A 15,871-nucleotide genomic window follows, 5' to 3' on the forward strand; every position below is an offset into this window, starting at 1 on the left:
TTCCCTAATATGAGTCGTATATAGGGGTTTTATCAAAGTTGTCCGTTTGCAGGTGGCGTCTCATTTTGTATATAGAGTAAATCCCCCGAGCTAGGACCATCGGGGCATTTTTTTCCTCTTTAGGAGGTTTTTTCTCCTGTGCATTGTATATACGTCCATCACTCTAGGGCTATCTATCTTTCCATTGCACACTAAGTAACACACTCTCTATTGTGTACCTTGAGTTTCCTTCGTCTTCTCCAAGCTGTGTGCGTTTCCTTGCAACCCTAATTTCAACAATTGGTATAAAAGCAGGTTACGTCCTCCCAGGCTCACTCGCGAGCAGCTCCAGCACACGCGTGCTCACTTTCTCCAAGTTTTGTGAGCTTTGGCGAGCGCTCGCAGGTCGACAAAAATTTTTGGGAAGCTCGTAGAGCTCAGATTTCTGATTCGGGCTCATTTCGGTCTTCATTTTCACTACAAGCAGTACTGCACAAGATATTTTGTCATTTTGTGCAGAATTTGTGAGTGCCGTTTTTTGCATAACAGGTGCCTTATAGTCTTCTACGGTTTGTGCTATATAGCACGTGTTGTTCCCACTTCGGTTCTCCTCTTTTCGGGCAGTTCTCACATTAGGTACAACATTTACCATGGCTGACAACAACACAGATGTGTTCAAGATGTTTGCTGCCAAGGACATGTTGGATGGGGACAATTATCCTTTGTGGGCTTATATGATGCAACATGTTCTTGTGCCAAAGGGCGTCTTGAATATTGTGCAGGGCATTGATGTAGGCGATGTTGAGGATGTTGCAGGTCTTGCTCCTATTAAAGTTGTTTTACCTATGGCAGAACAAGCTCGTTGGGATATAAAGGATGCGCAGGCTTATACATTGATTGCGTTGTCTATGAAGCGCACCATTGTTCCTCACATTCGTTCAGCAAAATCTGCAAAACAGGCTTGGGATATTTTGGCTGATCTTTAAGCAAGTCGCAATGAGACTAAAGTTGCTTTGCTGTGTAAAGAGCTGGAATCGAAGATTATACATGAGGAAGATGATATGGACACTTTCCTTGCTGGTGTCAAGGATATCAATAAGCAACTTATTTATGCAGGTGAAGTCCTTTCAGACAGTTCCCTTGTGCAGATTGTTCTTGATGCCTTACCAAAGTCTTACCAGACTTTTGCTAGTACTTGGAGACTTATGACTCAAGGAAATCCTGAAGTTGTCAAGTTTGATGCATTATGCACATTGTTGTTGCAAGAGTCACTTTCCACAAAAAAAAGGACTAGACATCGTGCAATTGAACATGCTTTTATTGCTTCTCAAAGAAAGGGTGGTAACAGCAATGCAACCACTTCTTATGGTTTTGCTGCGAGTGGCAAAACTTATGTTTCCAATGCTTCTGTTGGCAGCACTTCGTCTGGCAATTCTGGTGATAAGGGAAAAAAGAAGATGCGTTGCTATTATTGTAAAGCTAATGATCACTTGATCAAGCAGTGTCCTAAGTTAAAGGCCAAAGAGGCTAAGAAGAAAGAGGGTGGTTCCATTGCAAATGCTGGTTCCACTATAAATGCAACCATTGTTGAGTCTTCTGTGAAAGGAGACTGTGATGCTGATGTTGATGCAGAATGGGATTTTAGTGCAGAGTGCACTTACAATCCTGCTGTCCATGATGTATGCATGTCAGTTTCTGCAGATTCACTTGTGTGGTATTTTGATAGTGGTGCTATAAAGCACATTACCTGACATCGTGAATTATTCACCTCTCTTGAGTCGATCCCTCATGGGAATTCAGTCACTTTTGCCAACAATGCCTCTTATCCCGTTCATGGAGTTGGAAAGATTGTGCTTACTGCTGCAAATGGTAGTTCTTTCACACTTGTTGATGCACTTTATGTACCTGGGATCACGAAGAATCTTTTGTCTGTATCTGCACTTGATAGACTTGGACTTGTGGTCAAATTTGTGGATGACAGATGTATAGTTCATGGTCTCAATTTTGGTGATGAAATTGTTGCATTTGGGCTTTTATGCCGTGGGCTGTATAAGCTCACTTTGTATGACAAGTGTGGACAATTTTTTACAAATGCAGTTGCAGATTCAAGGGCTATTTCAGATGCAAAACTTTGGCATGCATGTTTTGTTTATCTGAATTTTGCTAATTTGTTGCGTTTGCAGAAATTTGATATGGTTGCTTCTTTGCTGCCTCTTGAAGCACCGATCAAACATGTTTGTGAAGGATGTATTTTGACTAAGATGCAGCGTTTCGAAGTTTCCAAAGGATGGTTCAATTAGGGCCACATGCAGTTGCAGCTTGTGCATAGTGATGTTTGTGGGCCCATGCAAACTCCGTCCTTGGGCAATTACCTTTACTTCGTGTCTTTCAATGATGATTACTCCAGGCAATGCATGGGTATTTCCGCTTAAAGCGAAGTCCGAAGTTTTTATGTGCTTCAAACAATTTTTGGCTATGGCTGAAAATGTCTCGAAATGTACTATGGGCACCCTCCGTTCCGATCGAGGGGGGGAGTATATGTCTCATGAATTTAATGCATTTCTGGCTAGTCGTGGGATAAAACACCAATGTACAGTGCCTTATACACCTCAGAAAAATGGTGTTGCTAAGAGGAAAAACAGGTCACTTACGAAAATGGCACGATGTATGGCCAAAAGTCAAGCTTTGCCGCATTCTTTTTGGCTTCATGCCATCATGTGTGCCACTTATGTACTAACCAGGTGTCCTACGAAAGCTTTGCAGTTTATTACTCCATATGAAGCATGACATGATAGAAAGCCTTCTATTGAGCACATGCGTGTTTTTGGCTGTTTTACATTTGCTTTGGTGCCACGAACACAGCGCAGAAAATTGGATGATAATGTTGTCAAATGTACTTTTGTTGGTTATAGTGCTGAAAGCAAAGGTTACAGGTTGTATCATCCACAAACAAAGTGTATTCTGATTTCATGGGATGTAGTGTTTGTGGAAGATTTTGTTCAACCCTTGCTGTCATGTACTAAAGATAGTAATGTAAGCTCACAGGACATTTATGACACTTTGTTGCCTCTTTTCAGTGGTGGAATTACGAATGTAAATTCCAATGAGGCAAATGTACAACCTATGGGGGTTTCAAAAAGTGTTACAGATCATCCTATCATTGATGCAGATGTACATGATGTACTTGATGAGGAAAGGGCTGAAAATGAGCTGGCTAGAGGTATGCCAAAATGGTTGGTACATACATTGCGTGACGGTAAATTGGATGCGTCTTTGTCTAGTCGTACTCGTTCGGGCTCTCGCCATGCATCTTATGCATCAGATTGTTATGCTTTGGCTGTGTCTAGATTACATGATGTTGAGGAACCTCTGTCTTTTGATGAAGCACAGAATTCAGAAAATTGGATGGCTGCCATGCAATCAAAATATAATGCACTTATTGAAAATGACACATGGACTTTATGTGATTTGCCTCTTGGCAAAAAGGCCATTGGTATGAAGTAGGTTTACAAGTTGAAACGCAAGCCAGATGATGAGATCGATCACCATAAGGCTCGACTTGTTGCAAAGGGTTATGCACAACAAAAAGACATAGATTATGAAGAGACTTTTGCTTCCACTTGTCGTATGACTACTGTGCGTTTTTTATGTGCACTGGCACCTCATTTTGGTTAGGATGTACATCAATCAGAAATTGTTATTGCTTTCTTGAATGGTGACATACTTGAGGAAGTTTATGTAACGCAGCCCCGCGGTTTTGTCAAGAAAGGACAAGAGGACAAAGTGTGCAGATGTAAGAAGGCTTTGTATGGGTTGAAGCAATCTCCTCGTGCTTGGTATGAGAAAGCTGACACTCATTTGGTCAAACGAGGCTTTCATAACAGTCCAACAAAAAGCACATTGTATGTCAAGCGTGAGGGCGATGTACTTCTCATTGTTGTTCTTTATGTGGACGATTTGTTGATCACTGGTCCCAATGAGGCACATCTTGCTAAATTAAAGGCTGATTTGAATGCTACTTTCAAGATGAAAGATTTGGAAATGTTGCATCATTATTTGGGTATACAGTTTAAGCAGTGTGATGGTGGTATTGCCTTGTGTCAAAAAAGTTACATAGAGACATTGCTATGTAAGTTTGGACTTGAGACTTGTAAACCTATTGCCACTCCTATGGAAATAGGTTTGAAATTGAGTCTTCATGATGCTGGTGATCCTAAAGATGTCACTCTTTATCAAACTAATGTTGGATGCCTTATTTATGTATGCAACATGGGGCCGGATATTCAGTTTGCAGTCTCACAGGTCATTTGATTTATGCATAGCCTAGGGTCTAAGCATTAGCAGGCTGTCAAGAGGATTTTCCGCTACCTTAGTGGCACTTTACATCTTGGCTTGTTTTATCCCAAGGGGAGATCATTGCTGCCAGACTTACATGCTTTTTCGGACTCAGATTGGGCTGGTTGTTTTGACATGCAAGTGTGTCCACAAGTGGTTTTTGTTTCATGCTTGGCAGTTCATGTATATCATGGTTGAGCAAGAAATGTAATTCTTATGCTTTGTATAGAATTGTCATGAAGCAAGCAAGAGAATAAGAGCACTGAACATAGTTTCCCTGCCCTTGGCACCACCCTTTTAAACTTGAACGTAGCAATCTACTGTGGCCACTTCTAGTTGTGAGGGTGAGTACAGGGTAGTCTTCACAACTACAGGTGAGTGTATATGTCTCAGACGTCTTATGGATGATTTGGGTGTTGGACAAGACACTGCCAACACTATCTACACTGATAGTCAGAGTGCATTGGCAGTTGAAGGGAACCCAGTTTTTCATGCTCGCACAAAGCACATTGAGGTGCATTACCACTATGTCAGGGAGAGGCTCTCAGCAGGAGAGATCAGCTTGGCTTATGTGCCAACACAGGACAACCTTATAGATCTTTTCACAAAGGCATTGTCTCGTGAGAAGTTCGAAGCTTTCCGTGAAGCTTTGGTCTTACTCCTCTTTGTGGACTGATCATGTCCTCAGGGCATGGCACTTCCCTTTACTCATGTGCCCGATCTCGTTCACCGCATCACTCCAGGGGGGATTTGTTACCATATACATGTGGTAGTGATGTGTGTGAACACACTAGGACCGTCGGGGCATTTTTTCCCTCTTTAGGAAGGTTTTTTCCCCCGTGCATTGTATATATGCCCATCACTCTAGGGCTATCTATCTTTCCATTGCACACTACACTCTCTATTGTGTGCCTTGAGCTTCCTTCGTCTTCCCAAGCTGTGTGCGTTTCCTTGCAACCCTAATTCCAATAGCTTTTACTAGCAATCTCATCATGAAATCTCTCACATTGGCCAACATCTTGCAGTATAATGACATTGGTCTTCAAGACACGGTGGTTGCATCTGGGGTAAAAGGAGAGAAAGAGAGAGAAGAAGAGAGCGCCAACTACATATTGACCAAAGCATCATAAAGCAAGATATTGTCATCTACGACAACTTTTGACTACCAATCTTATCACAAATTCTTTAACCTATGTCAATATCGTTTCCAATGTCACATACATGCTTGCGCTCTATTGAGAGAGAGAGAGAGAGAGAGAGAGAGAGAGAGAGAGGTGTTCCAAAAATCATACATAAATCGTATGTTTGGGAAATCAGTATTCCCAAACATACACAAATCCCTATAAGATAAGTAGAGGGGCCAATAAGTAACCATGAACTAGGATGGATCAACCCCTAATAAAAAGGGTAGTTGTGAGCTAATAGTAAGACACTCACGAAAAATAATTAACTTAGCCATGATGTGTCGCTTGTGGATTTGTTAGATTATTAGTTCAGGGGCTCACGTGAATCTCTACTCCCCCTAGGTATGCCTACTCATTGGCCTTGTTACATAGGAAAAATCCACAATGCTTGAGTTTCATGCACTCCATCACCAATGCCACTATTTTTGCTACAGGATGTTACCCCATAACCTTTCTCACACCCTTCAGTGCTTAGATTGGTGAAACACGTGCATTGTATGAGATCGACGATGTTAGCCATGTCTCTACGGGCCCCTCTATGCTAACCGGAAACTTTGGAAATGTGATTGTATTTTTTGCATAGTCAAAACTATTTTCCTCTAATTGCAATTGGATTCTTTCCTTCTGCCTTTGGTCTCTCAACCAACTTGCTCTTCTAATCAGCTCAAAGATGAATTGAGACACACTTTTTCAAAACATTGTTTGTATGTGATTTTTGGACCCATTTTGGATGTAGAAATTTCATTGCATTCACTTCATTGCATCTATAGAGAAGCCTTAAGTTCACATATGCAATTATTATCTTCCAATTTTTCTGCTATGAGACACTTTCACACACATAGAGAGAGAGAGAGAGAGAGAGAGAGAGAGAGAGAGAGAGAGAGAGAGAGAGAGAGAGAGAGAGAGAGAGAGAGAGAGAGAGAGAGAGAGAGAGAGAGAGAGAGAGAGAGAGCTTTGAAGCAGAGAGTTGGACCTTGCTAGATTCACCACACTGAATTCAGCAAGGTAAAAATTCTTTTCAAAATTGAAAAAGCTTGAAGACGGTACCCTTCAACATTGGAGGTATATATTGTGACTTAGTCATTACGACCCCACATTGAAGGCAAAAATACCAAGGGGGAAGGGCTTGTTTTCTCTAAATTATAAAAAGTGGTGAAAAGAGTGTGCCATTGGGTCCTCATGTGTGTGTGTGTGTGTGTGTTTGGCCACTTGCATTCACACACATTTTTGCATCCCTTGTAGCATATTCTAAATCTTGTATGGCCTATTTTTTTAAACACAATTCTTACACATTGTTTGTTTATTTGACGACATTGAAACAACAGCAATAGCCTGATAGTGGACTATTCTGATTACAACCTATCTAGCTACATGCACATTTCCTTGCTAGTATTGACATAACATGCAAACTTCACAACCTTGATACTTTGAACCTCTTGTAATTCATATATGTCAATAATGCACTTTGTACTATCTGTAGAAAATACTACACTAGCAAAATTGAAAAGATGGTCTACAACCCACTTACAGAATACTCGCAACAAAAGAAAACATGCCATCCTACATACTATGAGCAAACAAAAGAGGCAATTAAAACCAAGTGTAAGCTCTTGGTTCATCATCGACAAATGACTTAGAGAAAGGCACACACTTTGCTCAAGGATGAGTACCGGATTTACCATTTGTCAAAGATGCGGTGTTTCCTTCTTTTTGAAAGCACGTGAACGAACTTCATTCACAAGCACAAATCGTGTTCGCTTTGCATACACAACACTACTCAATGGTACAAACACAATACAAGCATAGATAAACTGGTCAACCTGTTAGAGTTGCACGAGTTAATTAAGAGAAAAGTATGTGGTTGTTGTGCAACTAGATCATTTACAATGTTATCCTAACCTCCAACTATCTATACACACAACGTCTTAGCATCATCTATGTATCTATTATTGTTATAGACACTACTAACTTTGTTACAAGATGAAGGTTGTTATTTGGACAACCCCTTCATATGTTGGTCCAAAGAACTGCAACGTCCTCAATGTGTTTTAACTTGGTGTCCTCCTCAATTGTAGACATTCTGGCCTATAACATCAACAATACCAAATCATGAAAAAGTACAAGATGGTTGCAAGGAAGCCTTAGAGAGTCTTGTCTATATGCATCCTATCACCAAAAGTAATCACATATATCATTGAGACACTCTGAAAGTGTCCATTCACATTGATGGATGAAGAAGTTGAGATGGGATTGTTACAAAATCTACACGAGACATCAAGAAGGCATGCATTCTCTATTGCTGACAAACACGAGTTTTTCTCCACAAAATTGCATAATACATCTCTTGTTCTTGATTGCAATGCTACCTTCCGGTTGAACGAACTCCCTACAAACATCTCCCAGGTTAATGATATAACTATTGAGTCTTCTTTTCATTCCGATTCCCCTTAGGACATGACAAATACCAAGGAGAATTTGTTTTGGTAACTATATTAAGATGAGGATCGAGAGCCATCTTTTTGTATACACTTTGTACATGCCATATATGTTGATGATGTACTGAATGAAGCAAGACATTAAGATTGCTAACATCATCAACAAAAGAATGTTGCAATGGGACATAGATGCTAATAAGATAGCCAAGAAAATGGCTACTAAACAAATGCAATATGCAACAATATATGCTACAATGAGCTCCCAGAGTTGTTCTTAACTTTCATAACAGATGAAACCACAGAAACCAGATGGTTTTGAGATATAGATGATTGAGAAAATCACATAACATTTCAACCCAGTCTTCACTTGGAAAGACTGCCTTGTTGAATGTGCCATGATGTTCCACAATCCACTACATACTTTCATGAAGAGATACATCATCCAAGGTCAAGAGATATTGGGTCGCGTTTAGCACCATCTCATCATGTACTTGCATATACCATTAAGTTCATGGTGATCTTGAAGCTTCTCAAATAATTCAAGGAAACTAAAATTAAGGCATACGAGTTGGCATCCATATGTTCCACAATTTTTCTAGCATAGTCACTATGGCATGTGGGTTGGGTTTAACCGTTTAGCATGTTTTACTTGGTTTGTTATCCATGACACTGTATCAATGCTTTCTTTTGAGCAGGAGTGTATCTTATCATAGCTCATACTAGTTATAATATTATCATTTATATGATAAAGGCTTTATATTCTCTTGAAATGGTTCAGGTGTAAGGCCGCATTGCAAATATAAAAATTGGACAACAACTTTCTTTTGTAGATTCAATTCAATTTTCATGCACATTAGCTATAACTTTTGAAGATCTATCTCTAGCTTTTTGCAATGGTTGTCTTAGTGTCAAGTAGTATATGCTATACATGAGGATTAGTTGCTTTCTTATATTGTGATTCAAGGTTGTTGGATTTTCCACTTCCCAATACTGTTGAGGATGATATACTCGCGGAGCCTGTCGATGCTCCAAAAATTGTGGATGATTTTGAGTTTGAAGAAGTTGACAGTCAAGATACAAAGATAGAGATGTCAACAAGCTCAAATTGAGGTGATTTATTGAGCAATATAATGTATGAATGCATACCATATACAAATAATGTAGTAGTTGTTTTGTGGAGTAGTTTGGGTTTCCATTTTAAAGAGACTAATGAGATCCATGAAGGAATTTGGCATGCACATTGCAAGGTAATAAACCAGAGCACTTCTCACTCCTCTAATGAAGCAGTTTTCAAGGAGGAGACTTGTTTGACATTTTTGTTTGAATCTCTAGACTATGCAGCAAATGGTGTTCTTAGCAGTAACAATTACGATGCATTTAAGAGAGTCAGTACCTGAAACTATTTGGTGGCATTGCTCATGTTGATCATGCAACCATGGCTTTAGCTATGAGTGAAGGAGTAAGAGCAGAAGTGCGACGCGAACGAGAGTGCTAGAAGAAGAGCACGACGATATGGTGAACTCGTTCTACTGTAATGTGTAGAGCATAGTGAGTTCTTATTAGGTTTTTACAAAAAGAATATGTGTACATACCTGGCGGCCCGCCCACTTACCTGGGCGACCACATTGGGCTTTATACCCCAACAACCTCCCACTTAAAGTCCAATGTGGTACTTTAAGTGTGAGAGAAGCTACTATACAAGCTAATATACAAGAGATGTAGAGAAGTGGTGTACTACCCTACACCTAACTGCTTGCAAAAATGCGCAAAGATCTCTGAGGGAAGTCCTTTTGTAAGTAGATCAGCAGGATTTTCTGTGGTGTGAACTTTGACAAGCTGAAGTTGCTTATCCTCGAGCATTTCCCTGATGAAATGATACTTCACATCCACATGCTTTGTCTTTGAGTGATAAACTGTATTGCGAGCTAATTGTATAGCACTTTGACTATCACAATATAACACAGGCATCTCTTCTTTGATTCCCAAATCTGTTACTAGTCGATTAATCCAAATTGATTCTTTGCATGCCTCTGATACTGCAACATATTCAGCCTCTGTAGTAGACTGAGTAACACAATCTTGTAATCTAGAACGCCATGATACTGCTCCACCAGCCAATGTAAAGACATATCTTGACGTAGACCTTCGGTTGTCTAAGTCACCTGCATAATCTGAGTCTGTAAAACCCTTTACACTTAGGTCCTGACTCCCATAGCATATACACATACTCTTTGTAGCTCTCAGGTATCTCAATATTCCTTTCACTGCCTCCCAATGTTTCTTGCCTGGGTTTGACATGTATCGACTTACTACTCCCACTGCAAATGCAATGTCTGGGTGAGTAGCAATCATTGCATACATCAAACTACCCACTGCAGATGCATATGGAATCTTATCCATTTCAGCCTGTTCTTCCTCAGACACAAGACAATCTTGTTTGCTAAGTTTCACATATGGTGGCAATGGAACACTCAGTGCCTTTCCCTTCTCCATATTGAAACGTTGCAAAACCTTGTCAATATACTCTGTTTGAGATAACCAAATCAACTTCTTTGATCTATCTCTCTCAATGCGCATACCAAGTATATGACTTGCCTCACCCATGTCTTTCATGTCAAACGATTTTGCCATCTTTGACTTCAAAGCTGAAATTTCTTCCAAGTGCTTGCCAGCAATCAACATGTCATCCACATACAAAATAAGGATCAGCCAACTGCCATCCTTAGCCTTCTTTGTATATAGACAGTGATCGAATTCACTACGTTTGTAGCCTTGAGAAAGCATAAACTTGTGGAATTTATGGTACCTTGCCCTCGGTGATTGTTTTAAGCCATAAAGACTCTTTAACAACTGGCATACCCAATCTTCCTTGCCTTTCTCAACAAACCCTTCTGGCTGCTGCATGTAAATTTCCACATCTAAATCACCATGCAAGAACGCTGTCTTGACATCCATTTGGTGCAACACCAAATCTAATATGGCAACCAATGCAAGAAAGCATCTCAATGTAGTCATCTTGACCACCGGAGAGAAGATTTTATCAAAGTCAATGCCTTGTTCTTGCTTAAAGCCCTTGGCAACAAGCCTTGCTTTGTACTTTGGCTGACTATCATGAGTGGTGATCTTATACATGTAAACCCATTTACAAGGTAGAGCCTTTTTGCCCTGTGGTAATTTAACTAGCTTCGATGTCTTGTTTTTATGCAGAGCTGTCATCTTTGATTGCATGGCCAATTGCCAATTCCCGAAGTCCTTCATTTGCACTGCTTCCTTGTAACATGAAGGCTCATTGCAATCAGTCAACATGACATAGTTCATAGATGGAACAAACCTATCAGGAGGTCGCGTGACACGTCCAGATCTACACACAATATGTGGCTCAGGCTCAGCCACAACCTGTGGCACTCATCCCCTCCGTGGAAGTGAAGGACTTCTTGAAGAAGAGACCGACTCTAAAGAAGACAGGCATCTTTCTTGGAGATGACCTCACCCTCTCGCAGATTGCTCATATGCAAGAGGTAATGCCGGAAATTAGAGTAGCAAGGGAGAAAGGGAAGATTGCTTTTCACAAGGATGGAAGGGTGGTGATATTGGAGCGACGCTCCGCATGACGGTGCGAGACCTATGGGACCACACTAAAGAAGGCAGCTTGGAATTGTAATGGGTCACTCCGTCTTGATGTAGGTGCCTTTGAGGATAGTTTCTGTCACGTGACACATCCAACCCTATGTGTCCGTGGACAAGCTACAGCATGATCAGGGTTCAGTCAGTCGAGTCAGTCTAGATAAGAAGTGATCTGGCACTTTTGGGAGTCTGTTCGCAGACCGTGCATGTCCAGTCAATTGGTGTAGATGCATATCCTCTGGTTGCACACAGCATGATCATAAGCATTCCCATCAGAATCCATCAGATTCCATCAGGGGAATTTTCCAATGCATTTAGCCTATTTTCCCTATTTTTGACATTTTTCACTTATTATTTTTAAGTGACTTTTGTTGGAAAGTAGGTAAGGCAATTTTGCTAAGTTTGTATATAAGCAAACTAGAGCTAGCACTATTTGGCAGAAGAGACAACAGGAGCCAAGCTCAGCAGGCAACTTCTCCAACAAGAACTTGGTGGTAATTCCCTCCAAGCAAGAACCTCCCCTAGCGTTTTGCATCAGCCTTGCCATCGCTAGAAACTTCCAACCCCTAGCGTTTTTGAAGAAGATCATCGCCACAGATTCCTTCAGCTAGCGTTTTTGCAAAGCTCAGCATACCTAGCGTTTTTGGCAGTTTCAGCAGGGCGATTTCAGCAGTAGGAAGACCAGCAAGATTCAGCCCTAAGGAGTAGCAGATTCAGCCCGGTAAGAACCTTAGTTTTCAGCCTTAATGAACCTCAGTTTTGAGCCCTAAACCTGCAGATTTTCAGCGACAAAGACCCACAGAAACAGTCTCCCCAAATCAGCGTTTTGGACTAGTCGCAGATTTCAGCCCATAGTGTTTTTGGACAACAGTAGAAAGATTGCAGATTTCAGCCCTAGTGTCGGCCTCGTCATCCCCGTCCTAGTCGTCAACATAGTCTAGACTTGCATCAGTCTCATGCATCACCATTGTACCAGATTGTGCAATCATAAGTAGACCACTCTCGCCGATGAGAGTGGGGCCTTTGGAGGAGGGTTTTACAACGTTTCTGGTGTCGTATCTCTCTTCTCTCTCTATCTCTCAGTCTCATACACTTGCACGCACAGTGTCCATTCACTTTGTTTGTGATCATAGCATTCTCTCATTAAGAACGGAAGGCTCTCTCTTCCTTAAGAACAAAAGGAACCTTGAGCACAGTTCGGAGCACTCATCTTGAGCAAAGCGCAAACATTCATTCCGCTGCACCTAACATTGGTATTAGAGCTTTGACAGTGTTCTGTATCACTCAAGGAAAGAACCACAAGAATCACAAGAATTTTTTTGCTTGTTGTAGTCGCACGAACCCAAGTTCACTTGGGCGTGTCGATTCCTAATCGTATTTTTGAAGAGTGACAGGAATCCTAGGAAAGAAGGGCTTGTCCAGCCTCCCCTTGTGTCTCTTTTCACTCATTGAGAGCGGACCGTGCACTTAGCGGCCGACCAATCGACATGAGGTGGGAAGAAGCAACCTTGGTGTGAGCGCAAGGCCGCCAAGGGGTGCGCCCGCGGAAAAGAGTAGAACTTGGGTGAGGAGAAGATCCTTCTCAGACACGGTTTGCAAGCGAAAGAAAACCTCAAGAACCTCAAGAACCCAAGACCCCCAAGAACCCAAGTTCCTCATGAACTTAAGAACCCAAGAACCCACAAGAACCCACGACTTCAGAATGGTCATCACTCGAAGCGGAATGGATACTTTGCTTGGAGGTGATGAGCATGAGAGAGGCGAAGAAGACTTTTCTCCACCAGGAGGTTTTTCCGACCCTCCCCCTTTCCCATCTACGTCAAGGATTGCACTAACTCCTACGGAGGCTTTCGACAAGATGTTTATGGAAAGGAAGTTAGAACGTGAAGAAAGAAATGCCCTGCAGTCATCTCGACAACTAGCGCTACAAGGCGATACAGCATGTTGGTATGGATAGATGACAACATGATTTCAGTCACCTGGTTTCAACATGGATAGATTGCCTCTGTTTCAATACTCCTTGGATGCACCCTCCCCCTCTCACACGGACAGAGATCACCTGACTCATACACCAGGATCTGATTCAGCTAGATACCAGGCCAACACATGAGTTGGGCACGAAGATGGCCTTCTGCAGAGAGCATCTTCTCCAACTCACGGAGGACGGTTTTGTGTCTAGGCGTGCATACATGGATACACACTTATCTCATGGGATACGATGCGCTATTGGGTAGATATGCACATCCTCACATTAGCTCCAGATCGAGACTGGCCGATTTCGAGGGGTACCAGCAAGGGTTAGGATATGTCACCTATGTCACTTAGAGCCAGAGACAGATCTGCACTACACATGTCATTGTCCGACGTACTATGAGATACGCGGCCACTTCCATTGTTTGTTCAGAGAGGGTTTCGGACCATTTTCTAGAGTCATGAGATATGAGGATCAAAGATGTCTCGGATTGTTCCTGCTAGAGCTGCAGAGACTTAGGGAGAGCTTGCTGAGGACATCAGGAGGGAGATAGTCTCAGAGACGAATCACAGATTTCTTTACACCAGCCAGAGGAGAGCCAGAGGAGCAGTCATCACAGCAGATATCAGATCCCACCCACACTAGAGGTACATTGATTGACCGAGCCATTGAGCTAGGCAAATCCAGACGCCCATGACCTCGAGGGGTCTCCCACCATTGACAAAGGTTACAACAGAAGATACAGATCACTCTAGCTCGACATACAAGACGCCCAAACAGAGTACTGACCATGGAGGATGTTGATGAGATTCGACAGCGACCGATGAGAGATTTCATTGGAACCCACCAAACCCCCCTCCCCTCCCCTCTATCACGTTTAAATTCTGAATCAGCTTCAGATTCATTTCCTTAGTGTTTTAGGGTTTAGTGTTAGTTCTTTGTACTTTTTGTACCCAAACATGGTATCAGATTCACCAATTGTATGGTCCCATAGCTCATTTTGGCCCTTCAAAGACGTTAATATAACATTTCATTTCATCTCTCTCTCTCTCTCTCTCTCTCTCTCTCTCTCTCTCTCTCTCTCTCTCTCTCTCTCTCTCTCTCTCTCTCTCTCTCTCTCATCATCCATGGCCTCTTCTTCTTGTACAACCCCCTTTGTCCATGCGAGCAACACTCAAATGCCAAAGGAATGGTTGTAGTGGGATGAAGTGACTTCGGAGGGCACCTTGTCGGCGGCGGGAGGAGGTGCTCGAGCATGGGCATGCAAGCTATGCTCTTACCATTTGAAAGGGGGCCACGACAAGGTGAGGGCACACTTTCTTTGAGTGGCGGGACATGAGGTGAGATTTTGCACCAACATAAGCGTCGAGAAGAGGATGGAGCTTGAGGAAAAGGATCGGCAATTCAACACTAAATCCAAGCGCGCACGCAAAGCGGGCGACCCAAAGACGCTCATTTTCCCTTCTTCGACTCTACCCAGTGGGTCTTCATCCGGCCCGATTCGTCGCTGAAGGACCCTTGCTACCTCTTGGGACCCAAAGAAGAAGGCAGAGGTGGATGCCGCCGTTGCTCGCTTCTTTTATCGTGACCATATCTCATTTTTCGCGGCTAGGTAAGCTTTATCGATCTTCTCTCTCGTTTCTTCCGTTCTGTTCGTTTCCACCACCATGATCTCTAGCGTTTAAAGTCTAAACTATGAATAATGATACTAACCTCTTCCATGTGTGATCAAAATAGGTCGGAGTATTGGAAAGCTATGGTGCAACGGATAAGAGAGTATGGCACAGGCTATGTGCCTCCGTCTTCGGAAGCTCTCCGAACCACTTTGCCCGATCTTGAGAAGGCGGTTGTGGAGCAAGCAACACTCATTATTCAACGGCTTTGGGGCAAACATGATGTTTCCCTCATTGCCGACGAGTGGAGCGATACAAGGAAGAGGTCCATTCATGGCCTTGTCGCATACTCGAGTAGAGAGATGTACTTTGTGCACTCTCATGATGCCACCGAGAGTGGAAAGTCCGTCGATGTCCTCACCGCAGAGTGGACAACAGCCATAGAGACGATCGAGGAGCAGCATGTGATGGCTTTTGTCACAGATGGGGATGCACAAAATAAGGTAGCAACAACTATTGTAGAGGGCCACTATTCGCACTTAACGGTGTGCTTTTGCATGGCACAGTGCTTGAACAAACTTCTAAAAGACATTGGCAAGCTAGAATGGATCGCACTAGTCTTGCAGATGTAGTAAAAATTGTGAATTTCACAATTTCATTCGGTGCGAATATCTCAAGAGGTCGGGCGGCAGAGTGCTCCTTAAGTATTCAGATACCCGTTTCGCATTC

Source organism: Adiantum capillus-veneris, chromosome 27, assembly GCF_014529385.1.
Source record: "Adiantum capillus-veneris isolate H3 chromosome 27, ASM1452938v2, whole genome shotgun sequence".
Taxonomy (NCBI): domain Eukaryota; kingdom Viridiplantae; phylum Streptophyta; class Polypodiopsida; order Polypodiales; family Pteridaceae; genus Adiantum; species Adiantum capillus-veneris.